The 16,928-nt window shown below is 39.2% G+C and overlaps 1 long non-coding RNA gene across 1 annotated transcript; it reads left to right on the top strand.

Annotated features, from left to right (window-relative positions):
- The first annotated feature begins 2,764 nt into the window (after window positions 1-2,764).
- LOC116653647 lies at window positions 2,765-14,486 on the top strand. The gene is made up of 2 exons (XR_004307846.1): window positions 2,765-3,013; window positions 13,458-14,486. It is a non-coding gene; the product is annotated as an uncharacterized LOC116653647 (long non-coding RNA).
- Window positions 14,487-16,928: the final 2,442 nt, after the last annotated feature.

The following is a 16,928-nucleotide window of genomic DNA, read 5'->3' as shown; positions in this document are numbered from 1 at the left end:
GTGGAATTCTTTCTATTCTGAAAATGAAGTGCTCCTAATCACTTCAGTGAGAATCTGTCTGGTTTAAGGAATGCAGTATCCTGACCTAAGACCTCTGATAGCACTTATGTAATGAGACCCACTGAACCATGTGGGACTACTTAACCACGTGAGTAATTTTATGGGCATTTGTGCAACATGCAAGTTCACAATAGTGATTTTGACTGCAGTCACTGATGTTTAATCGCAAAAGAGCGAACTTTAGCGTTAGGCTTAATGAAGACTCCAATAATATTTTCCTGCCATTACATTAGGGATGGTGTCCTTTGTAATCTAGCTCCTGGCAGACACCAATTCTTTCATAAATCCTGTGAATTCTTCCAGTAGCTATTTACTCACCATTTTTTTTTTTGTTAGATTGAAATGACTGACTGGCCTACGTTCCAGGAACTTCCTGTAATAAAAATTAAATGTATAAATGAGCCTCCTCCTCTTCTGCTGTCACTCAATTATTTGCTTTGTTAGAACGCCCTACAGTTCATAGTGATTATAATTAAAGTGAGTGGAATGGTGCGAGGAAAGAAAAAGCTACTTTTGCTAGATACTTTTCTTAACACCTTCTTCAAGCATTGCTCACGTTTGAAGTGTTTTACTGACAGCTTGATATGAGGCTTTCTTGTTTGCATCTCTTTATAAGAGGATTATGTTGTATATGGAATCCTAATACTTGTCAGTTTATGCTCTCATGTTCTGGAGCCCTTTCCAGTAACACTGAGAGGACTCAGACCTAACAGTGTCTAATAGGAGCAATTATCCCACTATCACTAAATAGGCTTTAATTTAGTAATTAATATCTGGGAGGAGAGAGAACAGATAGGCTTCGGGGCCTCCAAGCTCTTCTCCATGTCTGCTAATTCCCCACCCACTTAATGCAATATGCACTTATGTTTCCTCATAAATGTTTTGTGTATAACTTCATAGCAAATTTTATAAGGAGATATGGCTTATACCTTATTACTAATCTCTTAAGTCAAGGAAGTTCCATGTGAATATGTGTGAACTAGTTTTAAAAAGTAATTTAGAGTCTCCCATAGTGAAACTGAGAGTGTCTTAATCATGTTCTTGGATAGTCCCTCTATGTCTCTATTTTAGAGAGAGTTTTATTAGCATTGCTATTGTTTTAAAAAGCCGACTAGACTGACAGCCCTGGAAAAAGAAATTTCATCTGTTTTTTTTTCCTAGAAGGAGGATAGCACAGCTAATTTCTGGGTGCACACACAATATTATGCAAATAATACCTGAAGATAGGATGTGGCTCCATCTAGATCTTAGTCTGCTTTACTGAAGCAGTTGCAGAGGCAACCGTGTGATGATATGCTTGAAGATGAGACTGGTCGGGACCTGGCTAACGTCACACTGATGGAATAAAAACTGCAGCAGAACTGTACTGTGGATAGGCTCCCCGTCTCCTGTGTATGCAGGCAATGCGGGGGAGGGTGTGTCTCCTATGTTTCTGCATTGGGAGACAACCAGGAGATTTGGTTATCAGCTGAGAAAAAGCAGCTGTCTCCAGCTGATTCCTGTTAGCGGCTGTCTGAGTGTACTTAGACAGACAGTCTCCATAGTTAAAATACTGGCTGTGAATACCAGCTGCACCAAGAGCAGGGTCACAGCCACGGGCTCCCCTGAAAATGACTGAAAACCCTTGGTGGCTGATCTTAATGTGACATTCCATGGTCCAGAGCTTGCCCTTACTCTTTTCATCTCGGACTTCCTTAGCTCTCAAATTCTTGCATAACCTTATTTGTTGCATCTTTTGTGATAACCTCCAAGTGCTGCTATGAAACCCAAGAATAACTTGTGAACTTTGTGTGTGGTGTTAGTTTCTTACTAATGAACAGTTCCCCACAGCCTCTCAGACTTCCAGAAGGAGACAGTGTAGCTTTTTAATTCTAAGCAGTATGTGTTGTTTCTTCATAATGTGGAATTAAAATAACATCAATTATCATTTTGTGTCTTTTCAAGTGTCTATAACTGTTCTTCAGTCTGCCAACATGAATAAGAAATGCAAAATGATCATATAAGAAGTCTGTTCTAATTATAAGTGTATTTTTTATCCATGTGAAGGATTGTTCTAGTCACCTTGAAATTTCCCTCCAGAGAATGGCTGCTAAAAATTTCACGTGCTTTTGCTCTAAAATACTAGAGGGCCCTGTAGCTGATTGTCCTATAACAATAAATATAAAGACTGTCTTGTAAACCACTGGCATTTACATTTTTTAATAAGAGGCCAATTTATTATCTGTGACCTGATGACTCTTACTTGTTTTTTAAAGTTCTTCTTAAATCCTTTGTGAATCTCTTGGCTAAAATGAAAAGGTGAAAATAGAAAAAAGAAACAAGTGAAATTGCTGTTCTTCAGTGCAGTCTGTTTCTGAATACTTTAAATATATAAATGAAAGTGAAAATACTTCCTTTTCCTACTTGGAAGAAAATCTTTAATTGGGCTGATTAACTTGCATGGCAGTTGCTTTTTAAACTATTGACTCTAGTCTTGTCTGTTACTCCTTGTCAAATGTATTAAAATATTGACACGTATGTTACTTGTTTTTATCACTTTTTTTTTTTTTTAAATTTTGACATTAAAAAAGCAGATTCCTTTCTGCCTTTACTTCTGTATGATTACTCAACTATAAGTAGGTCATTCCAAGCATGAAATCACTGTCTTAGGGATGGATTTGATCCTAAATAAACAAATGAAGGCAGGAAGTACTATCTGTTTGCTCTCCATAACTTTTAACATATGACATTGAAGACTCTTCAGGGTTGGGACCATCACAGGAAAGGTTTTCTCATTTTCACAGATGGCAACATTATTGTTTTTGCAGATGAGTTTGAGTCCTGAAGGAGCTGAGTGTCCTCTTCCTACAGAGAAAGTATGGGTGGCCCCCACTGAGGTCTCACCTTCTGTGCAGTACTGGACATCTGGCAGTGGGTTGATGTGACCGAGATCTGCAGGCAAGCATACAGAAAGGTAAAATCTGTTACTGTGAAGGTCTTACCTTAGGACTAGGGAGGATGGGATAATTCATGCAGTAAGTGGGAGAACCCACTTCAGTTTGACACTTCTCTGAAGGGGAGATGGAAGAGGAGAGAGACCATAAGAGCCGGCACTTGTTTGAAAGGAAAAAAATCTGCTTAGATGAAGCCAGAATGCTGAATGATAGAAGTGTTATTGAGAGATGCAGTGTCATCCTAGGGTCCAAACATTATTAAAGCTATCTGTGTAGCCTGAACAGAATATGTGCAAAATGAATTGTTAAAGTGTATTGTTATGTGAACTCACATGAGACAGCCAAAAAAGCTGAAGTATTTCAGTCCCACAGGCAAGTGTATATTGGCTAGGGCTAACACTGCTCAAAAAGCATTTCAAAGAGGAACTGGTGCAGAGGTAGCTGGTGTCAAAATGCCTCCCGTGGGCTTCCTGGAGTGAACTTCTCACTTTCCTGCACGAGTGGCAGTTTTTCTATGGAGTTCATGGTGACCAGCAGTTTGCCCTGGGGACTGAAATTGAAGATATCTGCATTTTGGTGAACTATCTTAAAGCAGAGCTCACAGGCTTTTTATGGTCTTTGGTTGCAGTGCTTGTGGGAACTTGGAGTGAAAGTTGTGTGCTGAGGTAGTAGTGGGAGCACAGTCATTTTCTTGCTCTCCCAAAATGGTCGTTATCACTTTGATTTAAAGAATAAACTACTTGATGAGAAGATAAGCATTTAAATTTTGTCTTACATGTTTGCTAGCTGTTCCTGACCTAGGATGTTTGCTATCTGTGTCTTTAGTGAGAATATTTGTGGTTTTTTAATAATTGTGCTTTAAAAGATTGAAAGAGTGATATACTAAGTGCGTTAAACTGGGAACATCGGAACATTTGTGGAAAAATTGTGTGAATGGTTGATTGAAGAGTTCCGGGTTTGGATTAGATATGTGAAACCTTATGTGATGTGTCAAAGACACTTTTTCTATTATTAGTGTGTTCCATACTTTTTCTATGGAAACTTCATCAGGTTTTCTTTAAGCCTTTGAGAAATTTTCGTTTACATAATCCACTGAAGTTTTTAAAGGTTAATTGGAGAAAATTCATTGATCCTGCTTTCTTACCTGTTTGGTTTCGATGTTTTTCGCAGGATTGTTTCTCTCGGGAAGATACTTTACCAAGCCTCACTGTCACTAGTTGTGTGCACATAGGACTTGAACATAACTGCATTAAACTGTACTTTATATAAGTTGTCTTAGTGAGAAATAGGATACAGTATTTTGCTTTTACTCTTGCCTTTCAGAACATCGTAGGTCTAATACAATTCAATTACATAGCAGTCCATAGCAGTTTTCCTACTTGGGATTACATCCTAGTAGTTTAATCAGGTACACCCTCTTGTCGCTTATTGCTATGGTTTTAAAATATTTTGGTAGTTTTAGAACTGTAACTTCTGAGTCTGGATATCCACCAAAGATGTGTTTCTTCTCTATTGTGGCAGTCAACATGCTGCAGCACTAATGCTGTGTGCAAAATAACATTAATGCTTAATTTTAATAACAGTCAACCAGTGTTTAGTAATAATTCCTAATACTTTTAAAGAGAGCAGAGGCATTACTTCAGCAAATAAGCAGTTTTAGAAGAAATAACTGCGCAGTTTGAACTAAAATATTTTTAAAATGTCATTTACGTGATGTTTCTTAGTGAAGGGGATACCTTTAGCACTGTGCTAGAATACCTTCCCAGTTCACGTGATAGAATTATTTTCAACCTTACATTGTCTCTTGCTAAAATGAATTTTTGTCACAGACGTTGTGCTGAATAAGTATTGCTGGGAGCGCTTTTATTTCTTATGTATTTTTAGACTATCTTTATAAAATTGTATTATAAAAATAGCAAATTTTAACTTGGAACATAATGTATTACAACCAAATATTTAGATCTTGATCTAAAATAGTTTTCTCTCCTACACTGGGTATTGACTGCATTGCTGCCTCAGTAGCCACCAGCTGTATTGCATGGCACAGAATTCCCCTTACTCCTAAGAGCAAAAAGTTCTCTGAGATGCAAGTTCTATTTTTTATTGCTTGTGTTTGTCACTAGTAGACATTGCTTTGTGTGTGTATGACCCTTCCTGAAAACAGGAATTACTCCTTTCCCATAAACCAGCTCCCTGCTTAATGTTTTTTGGAAGCTGCGTAACTTGTCTCTCAGACGATTCACAATGACTAGCTGAGGTGCACAGCAGAAAGAGCTGAGCAGATTATAAACTAGCTGCTGCCTCCTTTAAAGTTTGTTGCAGAGGAAAGAAAACTTAGCTTTCAGCTGGCAAATTCCAGAGCAGTTTTGACAGTCATTAATGCACAGTGTCCCCAGTCCCTCAATAGCTGTCATTTTATTTATTTTTTTTTTTCTCTGGACAAGTAAGCTTACTATACAGGTATTAGTAGAAGTGCCTGTATGAGCAGGGGTTCTGTCTCAGTAAGAAAAATGTTGACTGGGTTCTATCCATTTATTTTTCAAGGCAACCTAAAATTCAAGAGCTATTAAAAAATAATATTTGAATTGAATGGTTTTATCTTCACCTGGTCTGAACTGAATAGGAATGTCTATGTTCTGGAAAGACTCCATAATGACAGGTGAACATCAGGAACTATGATGAGGCTGCCTAGTGAAATACTGCTATAACAGTCTGGAAAGCTTAAAACCATGCAGCATTAGCAATCTCTGTCATCAGAGCAGTAACATTTTTAGAGAGAAGAGGCTACTCATGTGCTTTGAGGCATTTAAGATTATTGTTTCTATTTTCATCCGGTAATTCAGAGAAGGATGAGGCAGAAAAGGGCTGGATGATCAGTAGCAAATACAGAAATGCAGCTTGTTAGATGTTTTCAGGTGCACTGTTTTTTTCTAGGATTTGGTTTTGGATGTTTTTGGTGTGAGCTGCAAGGACTACAAATGCTGTTATGAATCAGTTCCAAAACTCTCATACAGAATATTTTCATCTGCAATGCATAGGAATGCAACTTCTGAATATACAGACAAATAGAAGTAGTCTACAAAATAGTATTTCTCATTTTAATTTTCAGTGTCTTTCTCTCACTTCTCTAAACATCCTGTGTGAATATACAGGATGTTTTTTATTTTCTTTTTGAGATAGGAGTGGCTTCTGCAGTGGGTACTGACAGCCCATAGCTTTTGGATGTGAGCCTGGCATCCAGTTGCCGTTTGACAAAAGTGTTTATTTTATGGGTGTGTAACAAAACAACTGAATGCTGCAGGAACGTGGTGGCTTCACTGCCTGTAATTTTCTCATGGAAAATCTTTGGAGTTTAGTTTTACTACTGATCATTTTTTCCTGTTATTTTTCCTTAGTGAAGTCCTAGCATTCTTGCCAAGATTTGCCAAGCCTTGCACACTGAGCATTAGGTGTGCAATCAACTAATGTTCCAGAATTCTACACAGCTTGTAGGGAATCTGGCAGTTTCCATCAACCTTCATCCATTATGTGGGGCCGCTGCCCCACTGATTTCCAGGTTTCCTCCTTGTCAAGCAATGCTCTTCTGTGCCAAAAGCGCACAGCATGTTACCTGGCTCCTCATGGCCTGTAGCAAAAGGCCAGTGGAGGGGCTCACTGTGTGCAAGATGCTGTGCAATCTGTTAATCAGGTAGCTCTGGTGCATTGGGGCTCTGACAGGAAGGGGGCCCAGCACTGGGCTGAAGCTGGAGGCTGAAATGCCATTGTATTATGCCCTGGAAAAAAAAAATTAATAATAAAACAACACAAAACCAGGACAGGATTGTCCTTCTGTTTCTGTGCTGACAGATGTATTGTACTATATAAAGGTGTATATGTAGGACATATAGAGGAGTTCTATTCCTCTTGCTTTTGTCCTTCTTTTCCAGTAGTATCTGGTACTTGCAATCTAAAAGAAACAAATCCCCACACCCCTTCCTCTGCTCACAAATAAAAAGTAAAAGCAGTTCCTAAAATTCCCAGGACTCTGACTAAAAATACCACGTTAGTCTCCATGGCTTAAAAGCAGTAATTACAGATTCCTTTCAAAGAACAAACATACTGAAGTGTCTGTTACCTCTTTGCTCTTCCAGGAGGTCACCTTATGCAATCCCTACAAGGAGAGCCTTGTAAGTGCTGTCTGGGAGGACATGGTGGCTGCTAGGAGCTTTAGCAACCAGCTCTGCTCTCCTGGTGTGATGCATCTTTCTTTAGGCCTATAGGTGGAAGGAGATGTAATGCTGGGATGTTATTCTGGGTACAATGTTCTCCATCTTCAGTGGAAAAGTCATAGTAGGGAAAATAATGAAATGCTGCATGGAAATAGGCACGCTTCTAAATAGGAAAAAGAAAAGCCAATAATTCAAAGAAAGCTATAAGAAATGAGCATATAAAGGCACGAGTTAACTTTTATTTTCTACACTAGTAATCTTTATTGATAGCCAACTAATTAATCTTCATTTTTGCAGGCATTTGCTGTTTACATGTTGGTTGCTCTGAGAGTAATGACTCCTATTTATTTCCATAGAAGAAATACAGTTACAAAGAGCATGTTTGTTCTATCTGTTAGAGCTAATTCTTATCTACAAAACATATTTCAACACAGTCAATACTATTGGCTGATCTGTGCGGATGAACTGATTGAGACACTTCATTCTGTGGTGTTACAGCTATGCATGGCCATCTGGAATGTGGCTTGTCTTTCACATTGCTGTTGCCACTGCTGAAACACAATATCCACCACCTCACCATGTTCGCATCCACTGTTTGGTCTCCAATAAATGTTCAGCAAGCACTGATGAATGTCAGTGAGTACCATTTTTTCCATATGAAGTAATTCAGTGACACACCTTTGCTTCATCTGCACTTCCATGTCAGACTCCATTATGTCAGACTCCATTTTGTCAGACTGCCCCTCTGCTGTCATCTGTTGCACAGCAAGAGCGTTTAATGTAATAATGGTGGGAAGGTTCAACCCCTACTGCTATACCACCAACATCCACCTCTGACATTGCTGGCCAACATAATCAAACAGTAAGTGTTACTTTCAGAGCAGCCCATGTATTTTTTATAATAATTAATCTTAATAGATGACCAATTATAGCAATTTAAAGGAAATTCGGTTAGTGTTAGTTAAACAGAATTACCAATCATGGCATCTCCTACAAAATTTGAGTAATGGATGCAGTAGTGGATTTATAGTGGCATACAAAAAGGCATTTTTATAGCATCCCTTTGAGAAATGATGATGAACGCCATGTTTATCCTGTGCTTTTAAATATAACTGATCTGTCTTACATTCTACTGGACAGTTGCGTGCAGTGTCAAATACTGAATGTTTACTGGCTTCTAGAAATTAACTCCTGCCTTACTGGCCTCAATACTTGCGAAGTATGAAGTGCATGACCTAATACTCTTGTATGGAGATTATCAGTCAAGGCTTCAGTTTAAAAACAAAACAAACTTGCTATAGAAAAAGTTAGAATTAGCATATGTTAATGGGGTCATCTGTTAATTTGAATACTAAAGTATCTGATTTGTTTTCAATCACTGGCTATTTGCTGAGGACTGAACTTTAGTGGTCAGTAGTATGAAACTTTTAGTTTTATAATTGAATTTATGTTAGCATGACTAATATTTTAGGAAAAGGCTATCTTTTTTGTTGTAGACTGATTGACCTTCTTGTAGAGGACCTCCGTTCCAACATTCTTCCCTCTTGTTTCTGCTTTTCTCCCCTTCCAAGAGCAAATTCTTGATTGCCTGTTGGGGATCCGGTAAAACTACCTTGATGTATGCCTGGATAGCCTCCAATGTTCATCTGGTGTTGCTTAGCTGTACCTTCTGGCTCAGAAATGAGATCATGCAGGGAGGGAGCCAACAAGTTCTCATGGCCGCTGGTCTTTGGCTTGGATGTGTAACAAAGGGCTTCTGGAGTAAGAGAGGTAAATGAAATGAAGATAGTAGTCAATGTTTTTGGTGACTCATACCCTTAACTGGCTTATTGGAGAAAATAATATATATAGTTTCCAAATGGCTGTTTTCCTGTTGTTCCTTTGTATTTTGAGATTGGACTTGGCAAAGTCAGAGTGCACGATAACTCTGAGCGGCATCTTTATATTTTTATTGATGTCAGGAACCTGACAAATATAGCTTAATTCCTCATCCTTGTGCAATGCTGGAATAGCAGTTGCCAGCTAGGATAGCCCACCAGAGTTTAACTAGGAACATATGCTAGTTGTTTGATTTAGAATTTCTAATCTTAGAAATCGGGGAAGAAATCACTTATGCTGCCTATGTGACAAAGATATGCATATTCCCATTTAATTGTGTGGTGGGCTTCTTTACACAAGTTCTTCTCTTCTTCTTCATCTATCTTTGACTGAGTGGTAGTACAGTTTTATACACAAGTCAGAAATGTCTACTGATGAAGCTGTCTTACTGGTAAATGCATGCAAATCATACAAAGTTGATCAGGAGTTGTATGTATGTGGATGCAAGCCCTAAAATAATAAGGGCAGTGCTTCAGGTTTTTGATCTTTGAGATATATATATATATATATTTGACATTGCAGTTATGGTGGGATGAAGAAAGCCTTTCAAATGTGTTTTTCTTTTTGATTTCTTAAGAGATACTGTAGATAGTTACTGACTGCTAATGTGCGTTATATTACTCTATTTCTATCGTGTTTTCTGTGTGTTCCTTTCTCCTAATATGTCAAAATAGTTTTAAAAAGCAACCATCAATTGTCTTCTTTAGTTGGTGCAGAGATTTCCTGAGAGTGCAAGTCCTTAACTAAATGGAAATTATTCCTTTGAGGTTACAAGTTGGCCTGAGCAGACAGGCAGCTGTGGATGACAGTCATGACAAAGAGAAGGAAAAAGACAAGTGAAGACTAAAATACTGTGGCCTGTGTTACAGATGCAGGCAGAGCAACATACTCCTAGTATTTCTCTTCTGAAGCTCTGTGAAAGCACAGGCAAGAGAAGAAGCAGAGAAACTAAAGTGGTCAGGAGGTAGGACAAAGGGATATGTAAGGGGATATAAGGAAAAAGATTTTTATGGTAAGAGTGGTGAGGCACTGGAACAAGTTGCCCAGAGAGGTGCTGAATGCATCATTCTTAGAGACATTCAAGGTCAGGCTGCACCAGACTCTGAATGACCTGTTCTAGTGTAGGAGTCCCTGTTCATTGCAAAGGCAATGGACTAAATGATCTTTGCAAGTCCCTTCCAACTCAAACAATAATGGTAATGGTTGGACTAGATGATCTTCTAGGTCTTTTCCAACCTTGCTAATTCTGTGATTCTGTGAACTCAAACAATTCTGTGATTCTGTAAATGAAAGGGAAAGGTAGAACTGATGTACACATGCAAGAATGCTCTTTGTTTTCAGTTTGTAAGTTCTTGTCTTTTGCGTGTGGCATGTGGTTCAAGAGTCTCAACAGAGCTAGATATACTGGGGAATGTCATCACCTTGTCAAATGAATGACAGGAGGAACAGTTTCCAAATTTTGCATTTTAAAGGGGAAAAGCTCTTAAATATTGGACAGTGATTGCTAAGAAAGCAAAATAAACCCTAAGCTTTCCCTGGGTATTTCAGTTTTTTTTTTCACAAAACAAGTATGAAACCCCATACTATCTCATATAATGCATCCTGAAAGCTGTCATGCTATCAGTGTAAAATGTAGTTCAACTCTTCAAAAATTTGTTTGGGGAAAAAAAAATATATCAAAAAACATAAAGAACAGAATTAGCTTCTGCCAGTTGTTCTGCTGAAGTTGGGCCTGTTTACTTGGGGAGCCAGCAGTTGAAATGCAAAAACAACCCAGAGGATTGGTTGTTACGTCTCCAGTATTCCGGACTAGTTGCATCCAACACTGTTGTGAAAAGAGATGACCAAATGGCTAAGAACAATTGTGCAGTGTACCTGCTGGAGGACCTGCTTATGTCAGGTGTTTTCTTTCTCTGCTTTGTCTAGGCTGAGAAATCTGTTGTCATAAGATTTCACTCTTTGTTGCCTTGGCAGCCCAGATTTCAAATCTGATTTTTCTTCTGGCAGTATGTTATATTGCTAGCTAACCATGGGAGGGCCACATGCAATCTGTGGAGTTCTGTGATGTGCCCTGTGGCCCTCTGTCTTTTTGTAAGGAGATACGGCCTTCAGAGACTGCGGGTCCCTGCAAGCAGAGCTCTATTTAGATCTGATAAGAGCATACTCAAATCTAGATGTGCATTGCATGTTAGGGCGTGCTGGCTGCATGAGCCACACCTCAACATTCACGATAAAGGTGGCTGCAGACTGCTCTAACCAACACAAACGAGATGCAGCTCTGCTGTAGGCGGGATTTTATTTTTCTTTTCCTCTGCCCCTAGGTTTAAAGAGGATTGTCTTTTTCTAACCTAACCAACACTTGTATTCTTGTATCAGGTTAGCTCTTAATTTTTAATCACGTGTTCTGCTTTTCATTTCTGGACTTTCTTATATGCTTCTTTTGCATCCTCTAATATGGGCACTTGTATACTATGCAGGTATGGGCAAAACTTTTCTAAGTGTCAGATTGCTTCAAGAAAGGGTGTTGTTGCAAGACATCCAGCTTAGCTTTTACTTGCTAGAGAGACCTGGCTCATTCGGGCAAGCTTTGGATTTGAGAGAAGAGCATCATATTGGGATGCTCTCCCACTCATGGGAATCTTGGACTTCCTAAATCAGCATTTGCTTCTGGATCACGGTTAAACTGAAGTTTCTGTTAGTATATGCTCTGTCACCATGCAGCCCTTATATGCATTTTTGCGTATTTAGTATTTAAAAAGAAAAAAAGTGTTACTTCTTGGATCTATTTCTTTGTTTAGCTGCATAGTGTGGGTACTACATTAAAAGCTGCATGAAGGCAAATCAGATGCTGTTACTCCTTCCTATTTGATGCTTTTGTACATTTTGAAATTTGGAGATAATCTGGAGGCTGCAGTTTGGTCATGTATTAGCTTTATTTATTATTCTTATTGAACCCTGAAATCTGGCTTTTATCTCAACCTGATAAATAATGGAACCTTTGGCTGTTAGAGTGAGGATAAATACATAAATAAAGAGGAGCAGTTAATGAAAAAGTACCTGGTCAACAGAGATGACAGTGAATAAAGATACCTGTCAGACTCTCAGCACCATAAAAGCAAGCGCATTTGGCCTGATCCAACATCTGAAGAATATCCTCTGTTTCTGAAGGGGTGCTTTGTTGGCCTGCATAATGTGTATCCTTATCTCTGTATCCTCCCCCACAGTACCCCCTCCCTCTTCTTTCTTTTGAAGTGCAGCTATGTTATTTGACTTGACTGCTTTCTGCAGCAGTTTTTTTGCAGCAAGTTTTGTGGAGAAGAGTGACATCACAGCACGTTGGGGATAACCTGTTGGGTAAAGGCAAGATAAAGTGGATGATCTGGTGCTGTTAAGAGAGTAGCCAGTTATCAAAGTGTGTGTTTCTCTAGAGCAATACTGTTGTAGCAAGGGTCAAGAAACTTCTGATACACGCTTTTAGAAGTCTCACTATAGTCCTCTGTTCTTATTTTAGAGCATACTTCTTTTGCTTCCACTCTAAGGCATGCTATTTTGTTGATTTTTAACCAGAGCAAGCCCTAGTGAATTTATACCTGCAAGTAAGCGTGTTAAACTGCAGCACTGACAAATATATCATGGGGTTTCTAGCCAAGCCCTGTCTTATTCTGACTTCCTGGCAGGTGTGAGTCTTTTCCCCTAAGGCATGTCATCTATTCTGTCTTTTCTACTTCTGGATATTCTCTTGCTCTCTCTTACTCCACCTCAAAAATGTCAGTATCTTAGCTTAGGACATGGTTATCCTTGCTGTTGTCCTCTGGTACAATTACAGAATGATTAAAATGTGTAGTATGGCTGGGACCTTGATCATGTTCTAACAGGAGTATAACCTTAGACACATAGCCCAGTTATGGTGTTGTAATGAAGTAAAGGAACAGCCCTGCTCATTTTAGAAGCATGGGGTGTGGCTTTAACTGCTTTTCCTTGGCGTATTTCTAGTCACACCACTAGCTATTGCTGCATTACAAATGTCGTTATTCCAGATACCTAAATCAGCCCTAGGGATGAACTTACAAATACCCCTACTCAACCTTTCCAACATTTTGCTGCTGTCTGCAGCTCCAAAGGAGTAGCAGTGGGCACTTTTTAGTTTTCCCATATTTTCATAACTTTAAGCTTTTGCAGAGTTACAAAGCGTATTCCCAAAAATATGCACGTACTTATAAATTAATCACATAGTTCAGTATTTTGACCCTGAGCTCAGAGGCCATTTCCAACTGTTTCAACTGTTCATGTTCTGGAAGGGCATTTTCATTAAGGATAGGCAATTCACAGACAAAGAGCTTGTGATTTCTTAATTTGTTCACTTATTTCCCTTTCATAGGAAGAATCCAACACTAGCCAGTCTGAGACAAGATCCTGGACCAAGCGGACCATTGATTTGTCTCAGTTCAGCACATTTTCTGTATCACATTTAAATTATGACCCCCAAAGACTGTTTTACAAGCTATTCTAGCTACAGAAGTGTTTTAAAAAAGCCCACAAAACTGACCTTTCTGTGTTCTGCCTTTGACACATCTAGATCTGAGTCCATGGAAGAAGGAATAGGAGGAAAAAAGCTGTTTCCATTAAGAAGTCTTCTTATTTCAGCTCTCTGACTTTTCACACATCTTTATCTAGCTGTGAAGAATAGGGTATGGCATACATAAAAACTGCATTTAAAAGCCTGGTCAGCATCTCCAACTAAGAGACTTATCCTGCCACTGAATCAACTATGGAAAAAAGACACTGAACTCCAGATGCCCGTGTGGAGGAGGAGTGTTTCCTTATGAGATGTTTAAACTATATTGCACTGCAGCAGTGCTTCCTGCTGAACACTGCCGCACACAGGCAGAACCAGGAGTTCAGGTGTACTTTGTAGACATTCCCTGTCTAATAATGATAGAAGTGGCTATCAAATCAATGCTTCCTTGTATGCTGTGTCCATATAAGCTTTGTCATTCTTCAGGAACCTGTCAAGTTCAGGTCAGATGTGCCTGCTGTTTTGCATGGGGAAAAATATATGTACTTCTTGCTGTTGTATAACTTCAGTCTTTCATAGAAATAACCTTCACAGAAAAATGGAATGGGATGTCACAACCAGAATGAGATGTTAATAGTGATAGTCCTAACAAGGTCCTCTGTAGTATTATTTAGGCTTCCAATGTCCCTTGGATTTTCTGTGTAGTTTGACTAATTCCTGGACCTGTGCTCAGCCATAGCAGCCTTTGCAACTTTTCAGCCATGTGCTCTTAGAGGCAAGAAAAGGAAACTTAACAGAAGCATGGGGCAGAACAACATGGTGTTCCATCCTGTTGAGAAGCTGTGCTTATTCAAATACCCAAATTTCAATAAAATGGATCTTTTAATAGAAGGATAGGTTTGTTTGTTTGTTTGTTTCCAGTTTTGTTTCTATTTACTACTTCGTTTCCTGGCTGGGTTGTTTTTTTGCTGGTGGGGTGAGCTGAATCAGCTCTTTGGGAAGCAAATGAATACCACAGCAGGCAGGAGAGGAGCATCGCTATTTGGCTAGAGGAAAGGAAGGCCATCCTTCCTGATGGCATGGAGTGCTTTAGCCCCTTCTGAGTTACATTCTAAGAACTTTACAACATGGATTTAAAACTATTTTGGTGCCTAATTTTAGTTCAGAAACTGTTTAGAAACCACTCTTAGCCTGAAAACAAGTTTTATGTTTATTTAATTCTTAGTTTCTAGCTGAGGTGCTTAAATTGAAAGCCTTTTATGCCCCCCCCCCCCCCCCCATGCAACCCCCCCACCCCTTTCTTTTTTTTATGCGCTCACTGACTTCATTGTTGTAGATGGAGGTCCCCTAAAAGTTGACAGTTCAAAGGGTAGAGCAAAGCAAGGTATTTTTCTTTTATGAAATCTCAGTAACTGTTTCTCTGTGCAATGTATCCAAGTGGGTATATCATAAAAATCTTGTTCAACAGTTCTGCTTAAAAAAGTATTTCTTCAGTTGTGAAGAACAACTTTAGGACAAGGGCATCATAAATTATACTTCCCCCCCCCCCCCCCCCCCCCCCCCCCTCTTTTTTTTTTTCCCCTATAGTCTCAGCACTGCCAGACAACCCCACATTTTCTTTTAAGGTCTGGATGTTTGTTGTCTGTAAGCAACTAGAAGTGTATGCTGAGCAGTGTGACTGCCATCTGTTGTATGCTGAAGCCAGAGCTTATGCTGGCACAATTTTTGCTGTGAGAGAGACTCGATTCTGCCCATTCTGGGAATGCCTTAGAAGGCTCAGAGCTGCAGGAACTACTGAGAGATGGCAAAATGAAGTGATGGACAGTGGGGATCCGTAAGACTCCTGTACAGGAGGAACTTGGGCTCCATATATCAGCCCCTGGTCTCTTGTCAGTGTCTGAACAGGTACTTCGGCTTTCTTTCTGACAGATGTTTTTTGACTTCCATCATTTTCTGCAAGCTTTCCTGTGTCATCAGACTCCTTTTGAAAAAAATAATTCTGTCCTAAAGGCAAGTTATTTGTGAGGTCTGAAGCAGAAGTGCAGCATCTGTGGGATAACAGAGAAAATCTGATTTTTTTAGGTTGAAATTTTGTGGCCTTACTTCTTTGTCCACCACTGGGAGCTCAACAGTCTTGTAAGATAACAGGCTGAGGGTTTGGCTTGAGAATCTACATACATCCTGATGTATTTAATGACATTTGAATGATTCTGGTTTATGAATTCATGAACAAACTGATGTGGTTGGGTTTCAGCAGTCTGTGCTCAGAGAGCAGTTGAGACTGGTTCTCATGTGGAGCATGGAAAGCTCCTTATTCACTTTTTAATGTGCACAGGCACAAGTTAAGTTATAATCTAATTGAGAATTCATGCTGTATTCCAGGAAGTGGGGTTTTGCCTCAGTGATTTTGTTTTTCTTTAAGGTGTTGACCAGTACTTTGGAATTTAAAACTATGTATCTCGAAGAAGGCAAAGAAATGTAATTTGAATGCAAACTGTATTAAGCCTTCACATCCTGTATCCTAGCAGGAATTTCTCCAAACAGGGGAGGTATTCATTGAACTAGGAGCAAAGCAATGTCAAGTTGAGAAGGAAATTACTATGGAAATGAGTTTTAAAAGCCTGAGGCAGATGTGGGGAGAGGCACATTGTACTGGGAATTTTCCTCACGCAGTCTAGTTTATATGGTCTTTCCATTAGTTTAACAGCAGCATATAAGAAACCCTTGATTTGGAACAAAACTTCTGAACTTCAGTAGTTCTGCAGTATTGTCACAGACTGGCTTCCCTTTGAAGGGAAATTAAGCCTAGCCTCAGCTGGGACAAGGCAGCTGCATGTGTAGGAATGACCTTTCTGGGTGTAGACCAAAGGTCCCTTCAGCCTAATGTTTTGTGTCTGTGGTCAGTAATGGATGCTTAGGAATAGGGTTTTCTTCTAATCCTTGGCAAAGAACAGCCAAAGGGCTTCTGTAGGTTTGGTAGTCCTTGATTATTATTATTTTTTCCTAGATTTGTAAATTTTTATTTTTTTGAACTGTGCGATTTAGGCATCTGTATCTTTTGTCACCGAGTTCTACAGTTAGACTGTGCAGTGCTGGGAAAGTAAAAAACTATCACCTGTTCAGTGATAATGTACAATGGTCTTCTCCTCTCCCCCCACCCCCCCAACATATTCATTTCCATTTAGTTTAATATCATGTTTTCCATTTGAAGAGATTTGAGCAATATGTAGATGGATTTGTTGATTAAGCTTATTGCAGAAAGATGGATGGTACAAGGAGAAAGTGAGATTTTTCAGGAACAGCAGCCAGGTAAAGATATGCATGGCTTAGGGC

This window comes from Coturnix japonica, chromosome 7 (genome assembly GCF_001577835.2).
Source record: "Coturnix japonica isolate 7356 chromosome 7, Coturnix japonica 2.1, whole genome shotgun sequence".
NCBI classification, from domain to species: domain Eukaryota; kingdom Metazoa; phylum Chordata; class Aves; order Galliformes; family Phasianidae; genus Coturnix; species Coturnix japonica.
Note: the sequence above shows the minus strand (reverse complement) of the source record. Positions and strands in the feature narration are given on the sequence as shown.